General features: G+C 47.9%; 1 pseudogene; it reads right to left on the bottom strand.

Moving 5' to 3' along the window:
• Positions 1 to 494: 494 nt before the first annotated feature.
• On the bottom strand, positions 495 to 24,564 carry LOC147964483 (uncharacterized; annotated as a pseudogene).
• Positions 24,565 to 24,892: the final 328 nt, after the last annotated feature.

Below are 24,892 nucleotides of genomic sequence, written 5' to 3'. Positions count from 1 at the left end.
TCAGAAAGCCAGAATGAATGTCTTGGGCGTTGAGGTGGGCATAGCTTGACAAATCTGCATCCCATTTGGCTTTGTCCATGGAAGAAAATTCTTCCTTGGCACTATGCTTTGATAAAGTGACAGGATTGCCAGGGGTGTTGTGGCCAAAGCCAGTAATCATAATATCATCCGCCTTGTCATCAGCAGTCTTGACTGGGCTTGACGGTTTATCAGCAGCTCGGACCGGGCATGTCGGTTTATCAACATGGCCCATTGGATCAACTTCCACTTGTTCAACAAAAAGGTCATGATCTTGCGGTGGTGGATCATCAAGCATGGTGTCAGCATTGGCTTCTTCCGGTTCTGGAGTTTTTTCCGATTCAGTGACCACATTGTCATCAGTCGGTTTATTTAATTTGGACTTCTTGCTGGGCCTAGGTTTTGCGCCGAGAACAAACATAAAGGTCAATGCATCGGGCAAACATAAGGTATTAAAGGTAAATTTAAAGCATAACTCACCCAGGAACCGTCTTGTGGGTTGGAAGTTGTGTGGCCATTGACTCGCCAGATGATGAATGAGGTGTTCTCTGATAGTTTGAGTCAGACGGATTAAGAGGCTAACGGAAATAACCAGCCTTGGGATAGGAAGTATCAGAAATATAAGAGACCTCTGATCGACGTTTCCGGACCGGAGTATTCGGTAAACCGGCTGAGGTAACTACCTAGCCACTCTGCCGGGTTGTGCGGCGAGCTTTGTGTTGCTGCTTCTTCAAAGGAAAGTTTGGGTCCAAGTGAGCTAGGGGGTGAGAAAATCTTACTTTCCGTTTTGCTTGACGGATTTTCTGTGTTGGCAGAGGATCTGAACTAGAGGAAAGAATAATTAACTCTACATCATCAGCATGGCTAGCTTCGGCGTCATCCTGATAATAGTCATTGTCAATGAGGTGTATGAAAAAAGAACCAAGAGAATCAAGTTCTACCTCTGATTCCGGATTATCCAAATCATCATCAACATTTGGTTCAGAGGATTTGGCGATTCTCTTCTTGGCAGGTTTTTTGGTAACCTTAGTCTTGGGGTGAGGTGTCTTTGCCGGTTTATCCTGTGGTTTCTTCTTCCAGAACGGATCATCACCCTGTCCAAGATTGACAAAATTTTGAGGGAATATTGAAAAAGGTCAGATTAAAGTAAGAGTTATATGATTCTTACAGCGGGCGGTTTATTGAAAATGCAGAAGGGACTAAACCCTGTTTTGCTGCAGACCGCCACCGGTTCATCCAATATCTTTTTAACAGCTTCTGTAATTTCAGTATTAGTTAGCTGAATGTTGATATGCCGTTGAGGATCTTTCAAGTCCCCTGTATACTCGCACATCAAACCTGGGCGACGGCTTAAAGGCAGAATGCTCCAGGATATCCAGCAGCGAACAAAGTCAACGCTTGTTTAACTGTTCGCAACAAAGGCTCTGAGCTTTGAGAGTTGTGGTGCGTAGTTGGACCGTTCCTTTGCAGTAAGCCTTTGAGGGCATGGATGCGTATTGGTAAGCCGGTGAGCACGATAACCCAACAGAGGATTCTCTTCAATAGGAGACGTATCTCGGCAATAGAACCAAGTCTGGTTCCAATCTTTGGGGTGATTATGATGTTTGGCGTGAGGAAAACTGACATCTTTCCTCTTTTGAATTGAAACCCCGCCAAGTTCAGTATTGGGCCCATCTGTAAATTCAGTACGGCGGTTCAAATAGAAGAAGTCTCTAAACAATTCAACAATGGGTTCTTCCTGTAGATAAGCTTCGCAGAACACTTGAAAGTTACAAATATTGGACATAGAGTTGGGTCCAACATCTTGAGGGTGGAGTTGGAAGCAAGCAAGCACGTCGTGGAATTTTTTTGATCCGGGAGGACTGAACCCTCGACCCAGGTGATCAACGAAGACAATCACTTCTCCATCCTTGGGTTCAGGAGGATTTTCTGGAATGGGGGCCCTTCAATGTATGACATCCTTTTTTGCTAAGGCGCCGGTTGCAACGCACCCATTCAGTTTTTCTTCAGTAACCCAGGAAGGGACCCAGTAACAAGCATAAAATTGTTTGGCCATTTCAATGAAAAGCTGGAAAAAGATCAATGCCAGTTTAAGATTCATGACTGACAAGTATAAAGCATTGCAAGGTCAGAAGGAGAAGACGTTGAAGCATATATACATGTTGAACCAGATTCTGGCATTGGCAGGGTTACAAAAATGACGAATCGGCGGTTTAATAGAGGGCTAATGGTACCTGGCGGATTATAAATTTCTAAAGGTTAAACCGCCTACTTTGGTATGGAAGGCATAGATCTGAAATAACTAAGGGATGGAAAAACAAATTTCGCAGATTGATATGATAATTTCAGATCTGCAGCATGTCAGCAAATCAAAATATATTCAGACCTAAAATATAGGTGCTTAACCAGTTCATCAGGTCCAGATGAGTTTTTTTCTATACGAAGAGGAGGTTCTAAGGATGAAAAAGGGGACTATAACTACGACTGCACAGGAAAATGTCAGATCTGATATCGCCATTTATGCTATGGAGAAGAACTGGGAAGAACCACACTAAGCTTCGATGAACTCGTAGAAAACCCTAACGGGATCTATGGGAGGAGCAAAGAAAGACTCACCAGGGCTATTGAACGCGGAGGCGTACAGGCAGAACTCTGGTCGAATCAGGTTGATGCAGCGGCCGTTGTTGGGGCAGAGGCGAAGGTCAACGGCGGCGGCAACGCTCGAGTACTGAGGCGACGCGAGTTGGAAGAAAGGCGAAGATGCAAGGGGAGAAAAGGAAAGGGACCCTTGGCCCTATTTATAAGATGAAGGAATAAGCAACAGGCACGGGAATCGAGGAACCCAAAAAATGGATATGTGACAGAGCTGTCGCCTCAATTTTCGGAGGCTCGTTAATAAATTAAGGTATATATGGTTCTTTAATGAATAGGTGACGTCATGACGGTTTATTATAATCTTGGAAGATGACGTCATGGTGGATTACAAGGTTTATTCGAAGGTACTGAAGAAGAAATTTTCCTAAGTGATGAAGATTGACATGAACAGGTTCAAATCAATCTGGGGCCTAATGTTGGGGATATAACTACTGAGTATACTTGTAAAAAGTTATCCATATTGAATCCCATGAAGACAAGGATATGGCGCTTTATGGAGGAGATTAACAAGAAGGCCCAGAAGCCCAAAGGCGGATTAGGGCCCATAGATGTAAACCGCCATATGGTAGTTGACTTGTGTTGAAAGATAAGAAATGGTAGAAACTGAGCTGGACACGTTGATGAGCCGGCCGCGATTCTGTGAACCGCAGGGCGTCAACCTGTGTATATAAAGGGACGACCCGGCGGCAGTTTAGGGACAACAAAGAGCAACTCGAGAGCCAGGTCAAGCGGATTCGCTCCCTGTTCATCGGAACCCTAGCAATTCCTCATCAACTGGATTAGGCCTTTACCTTCACCACAATGGGTCGAACCAGTATAAACTCCTTGCATCCTTTGTCCCACTTTAACCCCTTTAAGCTAACCCGTCGCGATGGCTCCACGACTAAGTCCTCACACTAGGACATCTGCCGTGACAAAACCACGACACTCTGCATCACCCATTTATACGTGTGGACGCACATGGTGCTGGCATGTCCCATGTCCCATCCACATGATCGTGCAGTGTATTCTGAGATGTTGTGCTACTTGTATTGGTACTATTTTAAATAAATGTTGAATTGAAGCTTTTGTATTTTAAGCAATGCCACTCTCAGAATTAACTACTGAACTATTTTAAGAGAATTTCTCTGTTAATATGAATCAATGCAACCGTTTTAGAAATGCTACTGTCCTATACTTTGTTTTCCATCAAGATAAGGTAGATGCTTCTTCTTGTGGCCGCATGTTTCATCCTCCTTTATTGGCAGTAATTGTTTCCTTTTTGCCTCTATTAAATCCGGGATATCTATTCAACTTGTTGCTATAGCAAACTTAAATGTCACATCGGTGACTTTACTTGATTTCAGAGTAACTGCACAAAACGAGATTGGATTTCGTATTCGTGTTGGGAGATTCGTACGTGATCTTGTGTGCGTCATGACAGGTTGGTACTTGCCTTCATCCACATGATCATGCAGTGTGTTTTTAGATGATGTGCTACTTGTATTGGTACTATTTTAAATAAATGTTGAATTGATGCTATTGTATTGCTGTCTTTCCCCATTAAGTAGTGAACAAAAATGGGATCAACCCAGACATTATGCTTGTTGCTTTGTTACAACAAACTCTGCATCACCCCCTTTATAAGTAGATGGAAGCACATGTTGTTGTTGCGCCCACTCTCCTCTGGAACTGTTTATGCTTTTTCTTAATCTAATGCCGCTGGTAAAATTAAGCAATGCCACTCTCAGAATTAACTACTGAATCTTATTTCAAAATTGCAACACTTGATAGGGATTGGCGGGATTACCATTTTTGTGGCCGCATGTTTCATCCTCCTTTATTGGCCAGTAATTGATTCCTTTTTTGCCTCTGTTAAAACAGGGATATCTATTCAACTTGTTTCTATTGCGACATTTTGCTTTGCTTAATTTTGGTGGAACTGCACAAAATGAGACCGGATTTCCATATATGTGTTGAGATCTCTCTCAGGTCTTCCTCACGAGTTGTTTCAAATCTTGGTCTTGAAAGGTCAGTACCGACTTTCCTCAGAATTAACTACTAAATCTTAGTTCAAAACTGCAACACTTGTTAGGGATCGGCGGGAGTACCATTTCTGTTAGGGATCGGCCGGAGTACATGTTTAAGAAATGTATTGTTCAGATAATGCCTGTGTTATTATATATCAGTTATAGTGTTTTACAAATGGTACTATCCTGCTTTGTAGTTCTTTCTACATGTTTAACCAAGGTATTGTTAAGATAATGTCTCTGTTAAAATGAATCTGTCGCATGGTTTTAGGAATGATACTTTTCTGCTTTGTCGTTCTTTATACATGTTGAAACAAGGCATTGTTAAGATAATGTCTCAGTTAATATGAATGAATCACACTGATTGAGAATTGCTACTCTCCTGCTTTGTTTCCCATTAAGATAAGGTAGATCAGTAGATGTTTTTCTTCTTGGAGTACAAGTCATCAACCATTATTTCTCAGTAATTGTTTCCCTTATACCTTCCGTTGCTTATAGGGATATCAAAATTAAAGCTCCGTTTATTCTGACTTTGATTTTAGTTGAACTGCACAAAAGGAGCCAATGTGTCTAAGGCAAACTGCTGCATTAGTGGGTCCAGTTGTTCTTACCACTTTGCAGAAAGAAGCAGTCACTATTTGCACTACATTACACAAGGAATGATCGAGAAGCTTTATAGAGTATTAGTAGACGCTGGTGACATGACTAGTATGCAGAGAGCATAGGAAACTCTACAACACGTGGAGTGCACCGGGCAAAAAGTGCCCAAACAAGTACAGGAAGCCAGGACAGGACTCCAAATCTGTCAACGTCATTCTAAGCAACAATGATGGGGCATCTGGGTATGGTAATCTGTTTACCGTACTTTCTGTTTGTTAGTCCACCGATTGGTGGGTTGACACTGAGCCAATATTCATGTGTGTGCTGCTGTGTCTTTGTTTTCTTGCAGCATATAAATACGAAATCCACAGGGATACTCAGCTTGATTTTAGTGGAACTGCACAAAATGTTTAGATGGTTCGTGTCCTCCATAATGCTTCATCATGCACAATTGATCGAATGGTTCTCTAATCATTCGTCGTCACCTTGAGCCACCAGACTATTAGATGACAAACTGATGACAAACCCTACCCGTTCCACAATCATAGGCATTACATATTTTGAATGGGAAAAGCTTGTCAAAGTTGACATTAGTTTAATAAATTGGAATTGGAAAACCTTGTCAATTTTTGCTCATTGATGTTAGCCAGAAGACATGCATTTGATATTTTTGAGTGGGACGCCCTTTGTTGTGAGCAACATCGATCGTTTTTTCCTATTCCTGTCTTCAGTTCAGAAGTAAATATTTACTCTGCTGAGATGCATAGTCACATAATGTTGACTTATGTAAGATATTTTAAGAGTTTGTTTTGAATATTGTCTATGTAGTGTCAGGCCTTGTGTTTGATTGCAAAGTTGAGCTTGGAATGTTGTGGTATGCGGCATCACAAGCTGTTCACCGTGCCTCCTGAGAGTAATGCTTCGTATTGTTTTGCATATCGATCTGATGCCAGTGATCACTACAAAAAAAGACACATCCGTGACATTTTGGGCTGAATGAATTTTTTTTCTGTCATACATATGACACTTCAATGATGATAATTGTGACAAAACCCGGTATCATCATACATGTGGTCGGCTCCTACTTCTATGACAAAAAATCATGACAGAAAATGGGCTTTTCGTCCTGGGCGGGCCGGAGACGCAGCTGCATGACATTCTTTGGGCCGTCCATGACGGAAAAAACTGTGGTAGAAGCAAGGGCGAGGAAAATTTCGGGGAGTTCCCGGTTACGGTGGGAGGTCGGGGGCCGAGCGATGCGCGTTTCTCTCATACACGTACGCGCATGTGTGCGAGGCGTTGGCTCTAACTGAACCCGAGCGAGGCGTTGGGCTCCAACTGAACTCGAGCAATTGCACTACAGGCTACGCGTTACTGAACCCAAGCAATCGATCGATGTCTGTTAACTGAACCCGATTGAGCGATTCCTTCGCTACTGCTGCTAACTGAAGCCGATCGATGCTGCCTTTGGGATGAATAGTGAGCGTTGCGGGGGGTTTTGGATGAACAGTGAGCGGTGGCGTTGCCTCTGGATGAACAGGACCCCGTGGTGTGGAGGGCTGGATGAATAGTAGACGGTGGAGGGGTGGTTGAACAGGACCCCGTGGTGTGGAGGGCTGGATGAACAGTAGACGGTGGAGGGGTGGTTGAATAGTAGCCGGTGGATTAGCGCGCGGTGGAGGCTGGATGAAGAGGACCCCGTGGAGGCTGGAGGAGGTCGACGGTAGCCCGTGGAGGCTGGAGGAGGTTGACGGTGGAGATGAACAGTATCCCGTGGAGTCCCATTTTGCGGTACGCCACATCCCTCCCGATGAACACGACCCCCGTTTCGACCGTAGCGCTCCAACACAAGTCAGTTTCGTCCGTTTTGCGGTACGCCACACCCCTCCCGATCAACAGGATCCCCGTTTCGACCGTAAGAGGTCCGTTTCGTCTGTTTTGCAGTACGCCACACCCCTCCCGATCAACAGGACGTCCGTTTCCTCCATTTTGTGCTACGCCAGACCCCTCCTGATCAACAGGACCCCGTTCCAAACGTAGGAGGTCCGTTTCCTCCGTTGTGCAGTACGCCAGGCCTCGTTTCCATCGCCTGTTCCGTCCAAGCCCTCCCGACGAACACGACCACGCATTCCGTTCCGACCCAGCCGGTTGGCTCCCACGCGTTTCATTGCCTCCCGATGAACACGACGCATTCCGTTGCCTCCCCATGACCACGACGCATTCCGTTGCCTCCCCATGAACATGACGCATTCCGTTGCCTCCCCATGAACACGACGACGACGCTGTTTCTGCATTCCGACCTAGCCATGTACACGAGCCCTGGTCGTACATATGCGCGAGTAGGCGTTCGAGACCCTTCCCGTATGTACACATACGTGGCCGTATTTTCTTTCTTCCACACTAGCCGCTGTATGTACGTGTACCTATGTGCGTGCCTCTACTACGACACGTGCGCGCCTCTACTACGACACGTGCGTGCCTCTACATCGACCTGTATGTACATACACGTTCGCGACCAGAATGACAACGCTACGTACACTTCGACTAGGTGGGTCCCGACTGTCAAGCACTTCCTTGCTTGCGAAGATGTAGCTGGTGGGTCCCAACAGTCAGGGGACGAATCGTTTTGTTTTGTTTTGCCCGGACGCACTTCCTTGCGTGCGAAGGTGTAGCTGCTGGGTCCCAGCAATCAGGCGGGCGGATCGTTTTTTTGCCCGGACGCACTTCCTTGCGTGCGAAGGTGTAGCTGGTGGGTCCCAGCAGTCGAGGGCCGAATCATTTTTTTTCAGACACACTTCGTTGCATGCGAAGATGTAGCTGGTGGGTCCCAGCAGTCAGGGGGGCGAATCGCTTTTTTCCCGGATGCACTTCCTTGCGTGCGAAGATGTAGCTCGTGGGTCCCAGCAGTCAGGGGGCGAATCATTTTTTTCGCGAAATACGGTGGCCCGTCCGGTGGGTCCCCACTATCACGTGGGGGAATAATTATTTTGCGCGTAATAAAGAGGCACTTCCTTGCGGCTGCCATGGACCCAGCTGTCAGCCTCTCCATGTACAGTCTATGCCCGATGGAAGTCGTTCCTTGACCACGTTGACCACGCCGCGCCGAGAGCACCCGGGCGGTGGACGACGACGAGGCCTAGGAAGGGGACGACGCGGAGCAGGGGAAGACGCGGCAGTGGATGCACACGCGGAGAGGAGTGCGAGGGTTCACTGGTTCGGCTGCGCTGCCGTCGCCGCAGAATAATAGGGGGTGTGGGTGAGTGGAGGGATGGCCTGGCCAACGGTGGGAGTAGTAGGGGGCGGTGAGGCCTCCGCGGCAGCACAGCCGGCCATGGGAGGCAGGAGCAGGCGGCACGACCGGCGCTGCTTTGGGCGGCTGGAGCAAGAAGACCAGATGTTGAAGAAGCATGACGGCTGTTGGATGGACATCGTACGGTCACTGCAGCTAGAATCATTTATATTGACTAAGTTGACAAAGCCCTTGGTACGTCAACTTAGTAGGCCCACATGTCAGCTTCCGAAATGGTGCGCCCCAGATGTCAAGGGGAGGAATCATTTTTTGGGCGGGTGAAGCTAGAATATCCGAGATTGAAGAAGAAGCACGGCATCCATTTGGATGGACATCCAATGGCCACTGCTGCTAGAACTATGTGTTGACTATAAGTTGACAAAGCCTTGCATACGCGTCAACTCTGTTTTTTAGGGGACGCGTCAACTTAGTAAGGCCACAAGTGTGTGGCAGAGAACTTATAGCCCATTTGAGATTTGTAAGAATGTGTAGCCCATTTTTGAATTCTAATGGAATTTACTACAGCCCATTTACAGTTTGTTCAAAATACATCCCATTTCAACCAACCGTTCAAAACAGAATTCAATAAAATTTCCCACATTTTGATGGGATCCGAAATATTTTTATCCTGAAATTTCTAGTCAGATTAAATACAATTTCAATATAAATTTATATTATGTAAAAATCCAACGAAACATTGAGCTCGCAACAATTAATGAAATTAAAATTTTCAATATCCAAAAAATTATATTTTATAAAGTAATCACGTGTTTGGTGCATTTTTTTATAGTTACTGCCCAGTTTTTATAATTACATCCCATTTATTATTTCTTAAAGCCCATTTTCTTGTTAAGCCTAATGCATCCCTCCTAGGAAAGATTTGCAGCCCAGCGGGGCGGAGAATAACAACTTGACCTTGCCTGGGTATTCCTAAAAAAAAGTATAGCTGGGCTAGCCATTTTCAGCTTGAAAAAAATTAATATCTGGCCTGGGCTAGACGGGCCACAGCCTGCCCAGTTAATACCTGCAGCGATGTTTTCGTTGTTGTTCAGAGGAGAAAAATTAATATCTGGGCTAAACATCAAAAAACTCTGCAGTGCTCACACCTCAAAAACACAAATACTGCTCGAGCGGCTTGGTCACAGCCGTCGGGCGCTTCTTGTGCAATTCTCTCATTTATTGACTACTACATAGGTTGACAATGGTGTGGGACCGTGATGTCACGAAACCAAGAGGAAGCAAAATAAATTATATATATATATATATATATATAAAATAAGGAGGCACTTGCATACGTGAGGCTATGGACCTGGTGGGTCCCCATTGTCATCCTCTCCAAGTAAAGTCATCTCCTCGCCCGCGCGCGCTTTCCGCCCGAAACAGTCAGCGCCACCCGCCCGCTTCCCGGTGCAGGCGATTGCTCCGCCTTCAAACGACACAAGTGCCGTCCGTCCGTCCATCTGCCGCCCACATTAATGATACGCCGTTGCCGAGGCGGCTACTCCGGCGCCACACGTCCGTCCCTCCGCCCACCCACCATTGCTATATAAACTGCTACGCTGGCCATAACCGCAGTCATCCGCATCCGTTCCCTTTCTCCTGTCCACACCACTACTGCCCACCATGGCTTTCTCGCGCTCCAGCGCTCTTCGGGACGGGCGGACGATGGACCACTAGGAGATGGCAGCCATTGCTGCCGACCGGCTGGCCAGCAGGTAGCCGGAGGACGACGACGTCCCAATGGAGAACATGGTAGTCGACAATCCGGCGCCAACCCCCTCCTCCGCGCCATCCTCGCCGGTGCATTGCACCATGACCATCGGCGAGGCCCGTGCCCAATATATGGACAGGGTGAGGCAGATGCGTGAGGAGCAGTTCCAGGAGGCGCAGGCCGACGCCGCCTATAACCACCATCTCCTCCAGGAGCACCTGCGGCGGAGGAGCAGATCACCGCGGAGCGGGCGGAGTAGGAGGCGTTGCTCGACTCATACCGCTCCGCCCGCAAGGGCCGCCTCGAGCGCTGGCGGTACCATATGCGGGTGGCGGAGGCTGCGGCCGCCTACAAAGAGGCTAGCAAAGAGTGCGATAGAGCAGGCGAGGCACTGTTTGGCGAGACCGAGGACGAGGCACAGGACAATGCTGGCTCCGACGAGTCCCCGCTTCACTGGCGTCGACGAGGCCCTGCTCCGCCAAGGCCCCGTGGTGCCAACAACGGCAGAGGACACCGCCGGCTCAGCCGAGGCCCCGCCCTGCCAACAACGAGGCAGAGGACATAGCCAGCTCAGCCGAGGACCCACCCTGCCGGCAACATGGGGGAGGATTTCCACCGCTCCGCTGAGGCGTCGCCCGCCGGCAACGAGACAGAGGACATCGCCGGCTTCGCCGAGGCCCCGCCCCGCTGCCAACGAGGCCACACCACACAGAAAACGAGGAAGAGTAGAACACGGTTGGTCGCCGCCGCTCGGGTCCAAGTAAGGCCACCGCTGCTACCCTCCGGTTGAAGCCAAGCTAGGCGGGTTGACCATTGACGGCCGGTTAGCTTCTTGGCGGCGACGTGGAGTCGGAGAGCTACGCTGGAGAAGAACGCTACTTCTATTTAACTGCTAGTGCAGTTGGCTGACTGACACGTGGGCCCAACAGGCCACATGTCAGTTACGCAACTGCACCTATAGTTAAGTCACTGAAGCTTCTGTTCAGCTCAGCAGGACACAGGTGGGTAGCTTCGGTTAATTAATTATACCTCCAGCGCACCCCTTTTTAGTTGAAGAATGTATGAAATGTAATGAAATCCGGCATGTTTATATGAAATACGACCGTGTATGAATGAGTTTATTTTGATTAGTTCGAATTCCTGTATCACTGGCATTGGATGAACATGCAAAACAATACGTACTAGCATTATTCCTAGGGTGATCACCTCGTTTGCAGCAGTTTCACATGTACTCCCTCCGGTCCTTTCTAGTCTGCATACAAGTTTTGTCTGCAATCAAAGTATCTCTACTTTGACCAATCTTATACAAAAAGTATCCACTTTCACAATGTGCGAAGTAAAAAGGAACAGAAGGAGTACAAAGAGTTTGAGCAGCTTTTTAGCGTTTCTGTACATTGCAATCAAACACACATGCCTGGCAATTCATAGAGAACATTCAAAACAATCGATGATTATGCATCTCAGTGACTCACATGTCAGAGGTAATATTTACTTCACAACTAAACAATAAATAAAAAATTGATCGACGCTGCTGACAGCAAAGGGCGTCCCATTCGAAAATATCAAACGCATGCCTTGCTAAAATCAATGAGCAAAATTTGACAAGGTTGTCCCATTCCAAAATATCAAATGCCTACGATTGTGGAAAGGGCAGGGTTTGCCATCAGTTCGGACATTGACATGGCACCTCGTGCTAAATAAACCAGCTGTTCTTTTTGTGCAGTTCCACCAAAATCAACCAAATTCGTGCGTAGCTTGTATGATTCCGCCCTTATATGTTGCAACGCCTTGAACTTATCGGCACCTCCATTCTTGTGGTGGAAATGAATGATTCGATGTATTCATGAACATTTTGTGCAGTTCCCATTGAAATCAAGCTGAGCAGCCCTGTTTCCACAAATACAAAAAAGTGATTAGTATAAAGCAAACTGTACTATGAATTGACAGTTTCAACAGGCACATACATGGTCCATGTAGAGCACAGTTTTAGAAAAATGGAACTCACCAGAAAGAATCCTAGACCAACATTTTACTCGCGCATCACAGCAAAAAATGGAGATTTGTCAGTCCTTCTGAGCTGAAGTTAGTTTGGTCTTGTGGGGAGTAATGTAAGCATCCTTCAACTGCTCCTTTTGATGAGAAGATAGACAGGGCTTCTTCATCCTGGCATAATCGGAACTAGTCACTTCATGTACTCCATATTCTTCTTCAGAGGAAGATGTTCCTGTTGTGCAAAGACAAGAGGACTACTGAATGCTAGCATCCCTGTTTGCTCAAAAAAAGGAAAGGAAATATTTAAAACAGCATAGATGAAGCACTTCTCAAGGACAATACCACTTTTTCATGACAGTATCTAAACAGTAGCACAACACCAATAGAGATGACAAAGCTCAATCATATGGATGAAATCAGTGGGCGAGTACCAACCTTTGTCAGGAGGCTTATTGTGTAGAGCATACAGATGAAGCACTTCTCCGGAACCATCTATTGCTATCTACGGTGGTGGCCATGCTTACTATATACTCCTCAATTAGTTTAATGTTTCCAACATCTTCTTGTGCAGTTCCACTAAAATATATGGTATCTTCAAAGAAGATCCCTGTTTGCACAAGTAAAGATAATTACATATTACATTAAGAGTGGCATCAAATCAGTGGCAAAACAATTGCTCGTTCCAGCCATAGCAATAAATTAAGATGCAAAACTATATCATTACTTGTGTCATCATAGTTCCAGTGCTTCATTACAGCACCGGGAGTTGATTTTTGTTTTTCTTCCACTTGTTCTTCCCCTTCATCACTTGGTTCAATAACAGACAAGCTTCGCCTTCAATGTAAGATTTGGCATGTCAATTAGGGAGAACAAGTATAGTACTAAACTAAATTTTATGATGAAAGTGGCAAAATACAGGCCAGCAGTTGTGAAATATCCTTATCTTACCTCAATGGGATATTACGGTGCACATACAGATTGGAAGTCTTGTCTCCATTTGTGCAGTTCACTAAAATCAAGCAACATTATCATACAAGTAGCACAACATATGAAAGCACACTGCAGAATCATGTGAAAGAAGGCTAGTACTGACCTCTCATGATGCGGAATTCAAACAACTCATAAGAAGAAGATCTGAACCAAATTTGCCTTAATGGATAGGAAGTAAGATCTCCTCTTGTGCAGTTCCACTAAGATCAAGCAATCAAGCAACATTGTCGGTGTGACATTTTGGTTGAACTGCATAAAACACTCTTAAAAAAAGTGTTTAGTGCAGTGCAACAAAAGGTCACAATGGCAATGAGGTGAAGTAGATAACCCTGTTTACACAGAGGTGCAAAGGAAACAATTAGTGGTCAATATAGGTGGATGACACATAAGCTAACAAAAAGAAGCATCTACCTTATCTAAAAGGGAAAGAAAGCAAGATAGTAGCATTTCTCAAACAGTGGCATTGATTAATCTTAACATAGAGATTATATTAACAATAAAATTCGTTAAACATGTAATTTTCTTTTAACTGTGGCATTGCATCAATTTTCCAGCGGCATTATTAGAGGGTGTTTGTTTACAGGGACATTTTGGTGTAGGGACTAAGAAAACTCCGTGTCAGTCCCATCTAAACCAAATAGGAGGGACATTTAGGGACTAAAAGTGGGCATTTGGGACTAAAGAAAGAAGACCCCAAGGGAGTCGCCCGGCAAATAGCCCTCGAGGCTGTCGGGCACGCACGTGTTTGCGACGCCGATTTTTACTGCCAGCTCGTTAAGTGGGTTTCCCGCTTGGAAGCCGAAGTTTCGGTGGACCACGCCGGCATGGAAAGGGCCAATGCGTGCGAGTAACGCACCCTATCGCACCTCTGGCAAGTCTGAGGAGAGGCGGAGGACGCCGGTGCCGACGTTTAGCATGGACAGCAGATGGCGGCCGGATTTGCAAGGATCAATGATGGGATGCTTGAAGTGTTACAAAGACCCGGTTTATGATTAACAATCATAAAACGGCTCTTGGAGGCTACTTGGAATAGTATTTCAGCTATAAATCAATATACAAGGGAGAAGCATTTACCTCATATCGTTCTTTCATCAAATTCACCAAACCGGCTTCATAATCCCGGTTTGAGTGCAGACGGTTCAAGAAGCCGGAATGAAGCTCATCAACGTTCAGATGAGCATAGTTTGATAAGTCGCTGCTCCATTTACCTTTATCCCTGGCATTTTGCTCTTCTTTGGCACTATGCTAAGCCAAAATGATGGGATGACCAGGAGAGCTGTGGCCTGTTCCAGTAATAATAACGTCATCACCTTAGCCTTCAGGACTTTTGGTGGATGATATGGAATTTCATTGTCTTTCATTGGATTAGCCCGGTTTGGTTCTGCCGGTTCAGTATCAGGGGCGGCAGGCTCGGCATCTGTTGGTTCGTCAGTAGGTTCGCCGTCAAGGGGCGGATCATCAAAAGTTGTTTCAGGATGGAGGCCTTCCGGTTCACCAGTCTGCTCTGGTTCACCTCTTGGTTCTTCTTCTTCGGCAACAGGGTCTTCTGGCGGATTGGTAACCCGAGCTTTCTTGCTGGGTCTGGCTTTGGCCCTGCAAACAGAATAAAAAAGGATTAACATCCTGTTCAAAAGATGTAGGGCGCATTGAAAGGAAAGGTTTGTCATAACTCACCCGGCCACATTTTTCAAAGGGGGGAGTTGAGTTGCTATCGATTCACTAGAAGAGGAAGGAGGTGTCACCTGATAATTTGAATCGGACGGATTAAGAGGCTGTCTGAAATAACCTGCCTTAGGGTAAGAATGGTCAGAAGTAGGAGAGACCTCAGACCGGCGCTTCCAAATCGGAGTATCAGGTAAACCGGTAGAGGTGACCTGTTGGCCACTGTGCCGGGTTGTCCGGCGAGCTTCATGCTGTTGAGTCTTCAAAATAATGTTGTATCCAAGTGAGCAAGTGGATGAGAAAAGCTTACTTTTCGGATTGCTTGGCGAGTTTTTTGTGTTGGCTAGAGTGTAAACCGGTGGAAAGGGTAATTACCTCTACGTCATCAGCCTGACTAGCTTCTGCCTCCTCCTGAGGAAGATCATTGTTAACAAGATGCATAAAAAGAGAGCCAAGTGAGTCAAGTTCTACCTCAACTTCTGGGTCATCAGTATCATCATCATGTTCCATATTAATCCGGTCATCTGTTTTCTGCTTTGACGTCCGTTTTAAGGCTTTGGTCTTCGGGCGGGTTGGTTTGACCGCTTTGTCTCCAGTTGGCTTTGCTGCTTTCTCTATGGATTTTCGTTTCGAGAAAAGGTCATCACCCTATATATATATATATATAAAGAAGAAGGGTTACAGCTTGTATAAGTTAAAGATATTAGAGATGAAGAGGAAGTGTAATGCTTACAGTAGGCGGTTTGTTCTTGGTATAGAAGGGACTCAGACCGGTATGACTACAGACCAGTTCCGATTCATTCAGAATTTTCTTTAGACCTTCAGTAACTTCTTCCTCAGATAATTGGATGTTGCAGTGGCGTTGAGGATCGGCAACTTCACCGGTATATTCACACATTAAACCGGAACGCCGGCTTAGCGGCAAGATACTCCAGGATATCCAACAGCGCACAAAATCCACACCTGTTAAACCGTTCGCCATAAAGGCCCAGAGCTTGGCGATTTGAGGAGCGTATTTTGCCCTTTCTGAAGAGCTCAGGCGTTGTGGCATTGGGTGAGTATTGGATAATCTATGATCACGGAAGCCGGGGAGGGGATTTTCATCCTCAGGCAGTGTCTTTGCAATAGAACCATGTTTGGTTCCATTCCTTTGGGTGGCTATGGTGTTTGGCATGAGGAAATTCCACTTCTTTCAGCTTTTGAATCGAGACACCACCAAGCTCTGTGTTCGGGCCATTCACAAACTCTGTGCGCCGGTTTAAGTGAAAGAAATCCAGGAACAATTCTGCAGTTGGTTCTTCTTGTAAATAGACTTCACAGAAGACTTGGAAATTGCATAAGTTGGAGACTGAGTTGGGACCAATATCTTATGGATGTAGTTGAAAGCTGGCAAGCACATCTCGATAAAATTTTGACCCTGGCGGTTTGAAACCACAGCCTATATGGTCAACAAAGATTACCACCCCGCCTTGTCTTGGGGTTGGAGGATTCTCTGTTCCTGGAACTCGCCATTTGATCTCAGTTTTCTTAGGCAGAGAGCCGATGATAACCATCTCATTCAATTGAGCTTCAGTAACCCGAGAACGAGCCCAGTTGCACGCAGTGAATTGTTTGGCCATTGCAAAGCGAACAAACTAAAAATGAAAGGCCAGTTTATAAATTACGCATGATTATACACAAGAGACAAGGGAGTAAGAAACATGCTGATATGATAAATGGTACAACCCGGAGACTAGTATAATGAGAGAGAAAAGTAATGCTAGCACAGGGTTGATCAGACACTGTTAAACTGGAGCATAATTATGAAGGTAACTTGCTCTTCCGGTTTATCAGAGGGCTAGTGGCATAGACTATTTATACAATGTTAAACCGCTTATATTCGTGCGAGGAGAAACGAATCTCACAGGAACATAGAAACAGATCTCACAGTGATGTATAAAACTTTCAGATCTAAATATAAGACAGAAAAGCAAAAAATAATTGGATCTTGAAGGGATGCAGAACTGAAGCAATTTTTGACAGACTAGATCAGTTCTTTGCACATAAGGATTTGTGATGACCATGGTAGGTAAGCTACGGCAAGGGATGCATCAAGCATGAAGTGTCCATCTATTAAAGGAAGAACATGGAAGAATAGCACTGATGAACTTCGGAAGAACTGCGAAGAATGTCGAAACCCTAGAACAGATCTATGGTGAAAAGAGCAGAGAACTTACCGGAGCTGGTGAGGAAGCGGAAGGGCGCCACAGTATTCTGGTGCGTTCAGGGTGATGCTGCGGCCAAGGTCGGAGCAGAGGCAACGGTCGACGATGGCGGCGGAGCTCCAGAGGCTGAGCGGCCCGAGGAAGACGACGCGAAGAGGCACGGGGGGAAACGGTGAAAATGACCCCTTGGTCTTATTTATAAGGCGAAGTAATAAAATGGCAAGTACGGGAATCGAGGAGCCAAAAAAATGGATAAGTTAATAAAGGTGTCGCCTCGATGACTGGATATATATTAAATGAAGGAAATCTCCGACATGAACGGATGGATGACATCAGGGCGGTTTATCGTAATTTTGAAGTATGACGTCACGACGGTTTACAAGATCAAAAATGAAGATAAGAGAGAAGATTTTTTCTAAAGTGTGGAAGATTGACATGAACAAGTTCAAACCAATCTGGGGCCTAATGTTGGGGATATTACTACTGGAGGTAAATCGGCCTTATGTAGCCTTGTTGAATCTTTGAAGATTAGAAGCCCATGAAGATGTAAAGATGATGGCACTTTACGGAGGTCCCAAAGGCGGGTTAAAGTCTGTAAATGTAAACCGGCCTAGTCATGTAACTTGTATAGTTAGATAGAAAGAGAGAGGCCGAACCGGATACATTTATAAACCGGCTTCGGGACTCTATAGCTCGGCGGGCGTCAACCTATGTATATAAAGGGACGACCCGGCCGCGGTTTAGGGACAGACAACAACAACTCGTGAGCTAGACAAAGCGGATTCGCTCCCTGGCCTTCGAAACCCTAGCAATACCAATCACAACTAGACGTAGGCTTTTACCTTCATCGAAGGGGCCGAACTAGTATAAAATCCTGTGTCCCCTTGTCTGGTTTAACCCCTTTAAGCTAACCCGTTGCGATGGCTCCACGACTAAGTCCTTTCACGAGGACATCTGCCGTGACAAACCCATGGCAAAGTTAGTACTTGTACGCTACTAGAGTGTTAGTGGGAGTAGATAGTTCACTTGGCTATGATGGTTGTCAACGTGGAAGTTCAGTACTCTATATGTGGATCAGACGTGTTACTTTGCTCTGAATGTTGAACTTTCCGTTTGAACGTATGGAATGGTCTGTTATTTTTTAAATGGGTTGTATTTGTCCTCCACGGTTTAGAGGATGACTTGTGGGCCTAGCAAGTTGACGCGTACACAATCAGGAGATGATTGTACGTGGAGAGGGTGACAGCAGGGACCCACCAAGGTCATGGAAGTACGCAAGCAAGTGCCTCCTTATTTCAAGCCAATAAAAAAATGGCTCCTCCTAGTGGATTTCTGACATCTGGGTCCCATGCCATTGTCAACGTAGTCAATAAACAAGAGAATTGCACAACGAGCGGCTAACACCAGGGACCTAGCAGCTCGCCCAGTTATTTTCCAAATCTGGTGTATCCGAGAAATGCCACTACAATTTCCAAACTTTGAAAAATGCCATTTCATGCCATTTCTAGTGGCATTTTTCGAAGTCTGGAGTGGCGTTTTTCAAAGTTTGCAAAAATTGCAGTGGCATTTTTCAAAGTTTGGAAATTGCAGTGGCATTTTTATGAATCGCCATAATTGGAGTGGCATTTATCTAATTTGTTTCTGAGACAGAAGCATGGTGTCAACTGTGCTATGCGGGACACTCCGGCCTGTCTAGACAACCTTTTCTTTTATGTTTACCACAGACCAGCCCAGTAGTTTTTTTCTTTCTGAAAATGGCTAGCCCAGTTTTTTTGTGATTTGTCAAGTAAGTCGCTTTATCAGGCCTATTGGGCTGCAAATCTTTCAAGACGAGGAGAGCTTCATTCGGCTGGCCGAGAAAATGGCCTATCAGTAATGAGAAATGGGTTGTACATTTTTAAAACACATCAAACCGGCAATTATTTTCAAATATCTTTTTTTCATTTCAAGATTTTAAATTGCCTTGATTTTTATGCGTGGACAATTTATTGGATTTTATATTGATATACCTTTATTTTTAAAACCAGTCTGAATGTGACTCGAAATTTCGGTATTAAAAACAGTTCATACCGCACCGACATATGCAAAATTTCGTATAATTTTTTAACCGTGGCCACAATATGGGCTGTAATGCTAACATAAAGAATATGGGCTCCAAAAAACCCGTAAGAATTAGCAAATGGGCTATAAATTATTTGAAATAATGGCAGATGGGCTGTATGCTGTATTCCACAGATTTGAGGATTTCCACAGATGGCCTGTATACTGTTGGATGTCCATCCAACGGCCGTCGTGCTTCTTCAATCTCTGCTCTTCCTACTCCAGCCGCTCAAACAAGCGCCGGCGGGACTGCATGCTCCCTCCTCCCCGCGGCCGGATGTGCTGCCGCGCAGGCCTCACCGCCCCACGGTACTCCCATCGCTGGCCTAGCCACCCCTCTACTCACCCACACCTGCTGTTATTCTCCAGCGACGGCAGACGAACCAGTAAACCCTCGTACAGTCGTACTCCCCTCCGCGTGGGAAACAAAAACAACGGCCGAGTCTTCTCTGCCTCCATGTCGTTCCCTTCCTAGGCCTCGCCGTCGTCCACCGCCCTGGTGCTCTCGGCGTGGCGTGGTCATCGTGGTCAACGACCGACATGCATCTGAAGTGGAATGTACGTGGAGAGGCTGACAGCTGGGTCCACGGCCGCACGCAAGGAAATGCCTGCTTATTACGCGCAAAATAATGATTTCCTCCACCTGACATCTGGGACCCACCGAAACGGCCTCTGTATTTCGCGAAAAAAACGTTACCGCCGCTGACAGCTCGGACCCACCAGCTATATCTTCGCACGCAAGGAAGTGCCTCATTATTACGCACAAAAAAATGAATACTCCCCCTGCTAGCTGGGACCCAGTATAGTGGGCCTACTAAGTTGACGAGGACGAAGGGCTTTGTCAACTTAGTCAATATGCACGATTCTAGCTCGACTGACCGTACGATGTCCATTCAACGGCCGTAGTGCTTCTTCAACCTCTGGTCTTCTTGCTCCAGCCGCCCAAACCAGCGCCGGTCATGCCGCCTGCTCCTGCCACCCGTGGCCGGCTGTGCTGCCGCGGAGGCCTCACCGCCCCCATACTACTCCCACCGCTGGCCAGGCCATCCCTCCACTCCACTCACCCACACCCCCTATTATTCTGCGGCGACGGCAGCACAGCCGAACCAGCGAACCCTCGTACTCCTGTCCGCGTGGGCATCCACTGTCGCGTCTTCCCCGGCTCCGCGTCGTCCCCTTCCTAGGCCTCGCCGTCGTCCACCGCCGTGGTGCTGTCGGGGCAGTGTGGTCAATGTGGTCAACGACCAAATTCCATCGAAAGAATACTGTACGTGGAGAGGCTGACAGCTAGGTCCACGGCAGCCGCAAGGAAGTGCCTCCTTATTATGCGGAAAATAATTATTCCTCCACCTGACAGCAGGGACCCACCGGACGCCCACCAGTATATCGCGAAAAAAACATTTGCCCCTGACTGCTGGGACCCACCCGACGAGCCACCTGTATTTCGCGAAAAAAACGTTCCCCCTGCTGTCAGCTCGGACCCACCGGAAGTGCCTCCATATTACGCACACAAAAATGAATACCCCCTGCTAGCTGGGACCCACCTTGGTGGGACGCTGACTTGTGGGCCTACTAAGTTGACGGGGACGGAGGGCTTCGTCAACTTAGTCAATATGCACGATTCTAGCTCCAGTTTACGTACGATGTCCATCCAACGGCCGTAGTGCTTCTTCAACCTCAGGTCTTCTTGCTCCAGCCGCCCAAACCAGCGCCGGTCGTGCCTCGTGCTCCTGCCTCCCGTGGCCATCTGCGATGCGGCGGAGGCCTCACCGCCCCCTACTACTCCCACTGCTGGCCAGGCCATCCCTCTACTCACCCACACCCCTTCTTATTCTGCGGCGACGACAGCCTCACACCGCAGCGAACCAGTGAACCCTCATACTCCTCTATGCGTGGGCATCCACTGCCGCGTCTTCCCCGGCTCCCCGTCGTCCCCTTCCTAGGCCTCGCCGTCGTCCACCGCCCTGGTGCGCTCAGCGCGGCGTGGTCAACGTGGTCAAGGAACGGCTTCCATCGGACGTGGACTGTACGTGGATAGGCTGACAGCTGGGTCCACGGCCACAGCAAGGAAGTGCCTCCTTATTACGTGAAAAATAATTATTCCTCCACCTGACAGCGGGGACCCACCGAACAGGCCACCGTATTTCGCCCCCTGACTGCTGGGACCCACCAGCTACATCTTCGCAGGCAAGGAAGTGCCTGACAGTCGGGACCCACCTGGTCGAAGCGTACGTAGCGTTGTCACCTGGTCGCGAACGTGTACGTACATATATACCGGTGGATGTAGAGGCGCACATGTGTCGTAGTATAGGCGGCCAGGGTGCAAGAAAGAAAATACGGCCATGTACGTGTACATACGGGCGGGGTCTCGAACGCCTACTCGCGCATACGTACGGCCAGGGCTCGTGTACATGGCTGGGTCGGAATGGAGAAACATCGTCGTCGTCTTGTTCATGGGGAGGCAAAGGAATGCTTCGTGTTCATGGGGAGGCAACGGAATGCGTCGTGTTCATGGGGAGGCAACGGAATGCGTCGTGTTCATGGGGAGGCAACGGAATGCGCCGTTTTCATCGGGAGGCAACGGAACGCGTGGGAGCCAACCGGCTGGGTCGGAACGGAATGCGTGGTCGTGTTTATCGGGAGGGCTTGGACGGAAGAAGCGATGGAAACGAGGCCCGGCGTACCGCAGAACGGAGGAAACGGCCTTGTGTTCGACCGGCCATGTTCGAAACGGGATCCTGTTCATCGGGAGGGGTCTGGCGTACCGCAAAACGGAGGAAACGGACCTCCTACGGTCGAAACGGGGGTCCTATTGATCGGGAGGGGTGTGGAGTACCGCAAAACGGAGGAAACGGACTTGTGTTGGAGCGCTACGGTCGAAACAGGGGTCCTGTTCATCGGGAGGGGTGTGGCATACCGCAAAACGGGACTCCACGGGATACTGTTCATCTCCACCGTCGACCTCCTCCAGCCTCCACGGGCTCCTGTTCATCCAGCCTCCACAGCGCGCTACTCCATCGGCTACTATTCAACCACCCCTCCACCGTCTACTGCTCATCCAGCCCTCCACACCACGGGGTCCTGTTCAACCACCCCTCCACGGGCACCCCTCCACCGTCTACTGTTCATCCAGCCCTCCACACCACGGGGTCCTGTTCATCCACCCCTCCACGGGCACCCCTCCACCATCTACTGTTCATCCAGCCCTCCACCACACCACGGGGTCCTGTTCATCCAGAGGCAATGCCACCACTCACTGTTCACCCAACCCCCCTCCCCCCGAGCTCTCATGTTCATCCCATCGATTAACTTTAGTTAGCAGCAGTAGCGAAGGAATCGCTCGATCGGGTTCAGTTAACAGCCATCGATCGATCGATCGCTCGGGTTCAGTAATGCGTAGCCTGCAGTGCAATCGCTCAGTTTCAGTTAGAGCCCAACGCCTCGCTCGGGTTCAGTTAGAGCCAACGCCTTGCACACACGCGCATACGTGTACGAGAGAAACGCGCATCGCTCAGCCCCGACCTCCCACCGTAACCGGGAACTCCTCGAAATTTTACTCCCCCTCGCTTCTACCACGGTTTTTTCCATCATGGACGGCCCAAAGAATGTCATGCAGCTGCGTCTCCGGCCCACCCATGACGAAAAGCCCATTTTCTGTCATGATTTTTTGTCATAGAAGTAGGAGCCCACCACATCTATGATGATACCGGGTTTTGTCACAATTATCGTCATAGAAGTGTCATATGTATGACAGAATTTTTTTTCGTTCGGCCCAAAATGTCACGGATGTGTCTTTTTTTGTAGTGGTCCTCGCTTTGTGATCCCTTTTCCTTGTTCTCGGCATTTAAATTGCCAGCCTGTTTAAAAGCCCAACAATCCCTCTTGGTATGATTGGCTTGTTTGTCTGGGGTGCCATGTATTTGGCACAGACGATCGAGTATGCGGTCCAAGCTGGATGGTCCCTCGTTGTTCCTTTTGTAGGGCTTCTTCCGCTGGCTGGACTTGGAGCCGCTGAATCCGGCGTGAACTGCTGTGTCATTGGTGTTATCGCCATTACTTCGGTGTTTGTGTTTATTGCGCCGGAGCTTGCCGGTGCTGTTTTTGGCCTCAGAGGGGCCTGCCTCGTTGGCTGTGTTTGTACTATGAGCCAGCCAACTAACCTCACCCGCGCAAAAGCGGGTCATGAGTGCCGTGAGGGCTGCCATGGATTTCGGCTTTTCTTGGCCGAGGTGGCGGGCGAGCCATTCGTCGCGGATGCTGTGTTTGAAGGCCGCTAGGGCTTTGGCATCCAGACAGTCAATGATCTGGTTCTTTTTGGTTAGGAACCTAGTCCAGAATTTTCTGGCTGATTCTCCAGGTTGTTGAACTATATGACTTAAGTCATTGGCATCTGGTGGCCGGACATAAGTGCCTTGGAAGTTCTCAAGAAAAGCTTCTTCCAAGTCCTCCCAGCTGCCGATAGAATTTTTAGGCAGGCTATTTAGCCAGTGTCTAGCTGGCCCTTTTAATTTTAGTGGGAGGTATTTGATGGCGTGGAGGTCGTCTCCTCGGGCCATATGGATGTGGAGAATAAAATCTTCGATCCACACTGTGGGATCGGTTGTTCCATCGTATGATTCAATATTGACGGGCTTGAACCCCTCGGGGAATTCATGATCATGTACTTCATCCGTGAAGCAGAGAGGGTGTGCGGCGCCTCTATATCGGGCCGCATCACGGCGCACCTCCGATGAAGTCCGTCTGCGGTTATCGGTCCGGGCATGACTAGGTTTGTCACATCCGAATAGGTAGTCGTCATCCCGAGTCGGGAAGCGTCCTCGCGATTCGTAGATTGATCTGGTATGTCCTGCTCTACTGTCAAGGTCCTGCCGAAGGTCGTATGTATGGTCGCCAGCTGTTCTGTCCCTGTGTTTGCAGGCAGTGGGGCGGGCTATTGTTCGGCCTGAGTTCCGTTTTATCCGAACTGCGAGGTGGTCGGTCCACCGCACTATCCCGACCACGTGGTGGTCGTTCCGCATTACGCAAGGGAGGTATGGGATCTAGTGCCTCCTTGTCGAACTGAGGTAGCGGTCTGCGCTTTGTGTAACTCTTGGCTGGGCGCTTGGGGCCGTGTTTTTCGGCTGCCAGGACATCGGTCCACCTGTCAATGAGTAGGTCTTGATCGGCTTGGAGCTGCTGCTGCTTTTTCTTCAGGCTTCTTGTAGTAGCTATTAGCTGGACCTTGAAGCGCTCCTTCTCGAGGGGTGCCTCAGGCACGAGGAAATCCTCACTGCCGAGGCTCTCCTCATCCTCGGAGACTGGACGATAACTATCATCGTCCGGGTCATTGGGCATGGCCTGTTTATCAGGGTTAACTTGCCTGTTGTCGTGTTCCTCCTGTTCAGATGTAGCTCCAACAGGGTCTTCATTGTTTTTGGCGTTGCCTGGAGTACTATTTTCTCCGGTGCCAGTATTGCCATCCTTTGAGCGACGAGGCTTAGAACGGCGTTTAGGGCGCCGGCGCTTGGACTATGTCTCAGAAGGTTTATTCGCAAATGGATCTTCTTTGTCATCGTCGCTAGCGTTTTTAGGTGTGTCAACCATGTACACATCGTACGAAGAGGTGGCCGTCCAACGCCCAGTGAATGGCGGGTCTTGGCCTTGCTCCTTGTCGGCATCGTCG

This window comes from Triticum urartu, chromosome 6A, assembly GCF_056163025.1.
Source record: "Triticum urartu cultivar PI428250 chromosome 6A, HENAU_Tu73, whole genome shotgun sequence".
Classification (NCBI taxonomy): Eukaryota; Viridiplantae; Streptophyta; class Magnoliopsida; order Poales; family Poaceae; genus Triticum; species Triticum urartu.
Note: the sequence above shows the minus strand (reverse complement) of the source record. Positions and strands in the feature narration are given on the sequence as shown.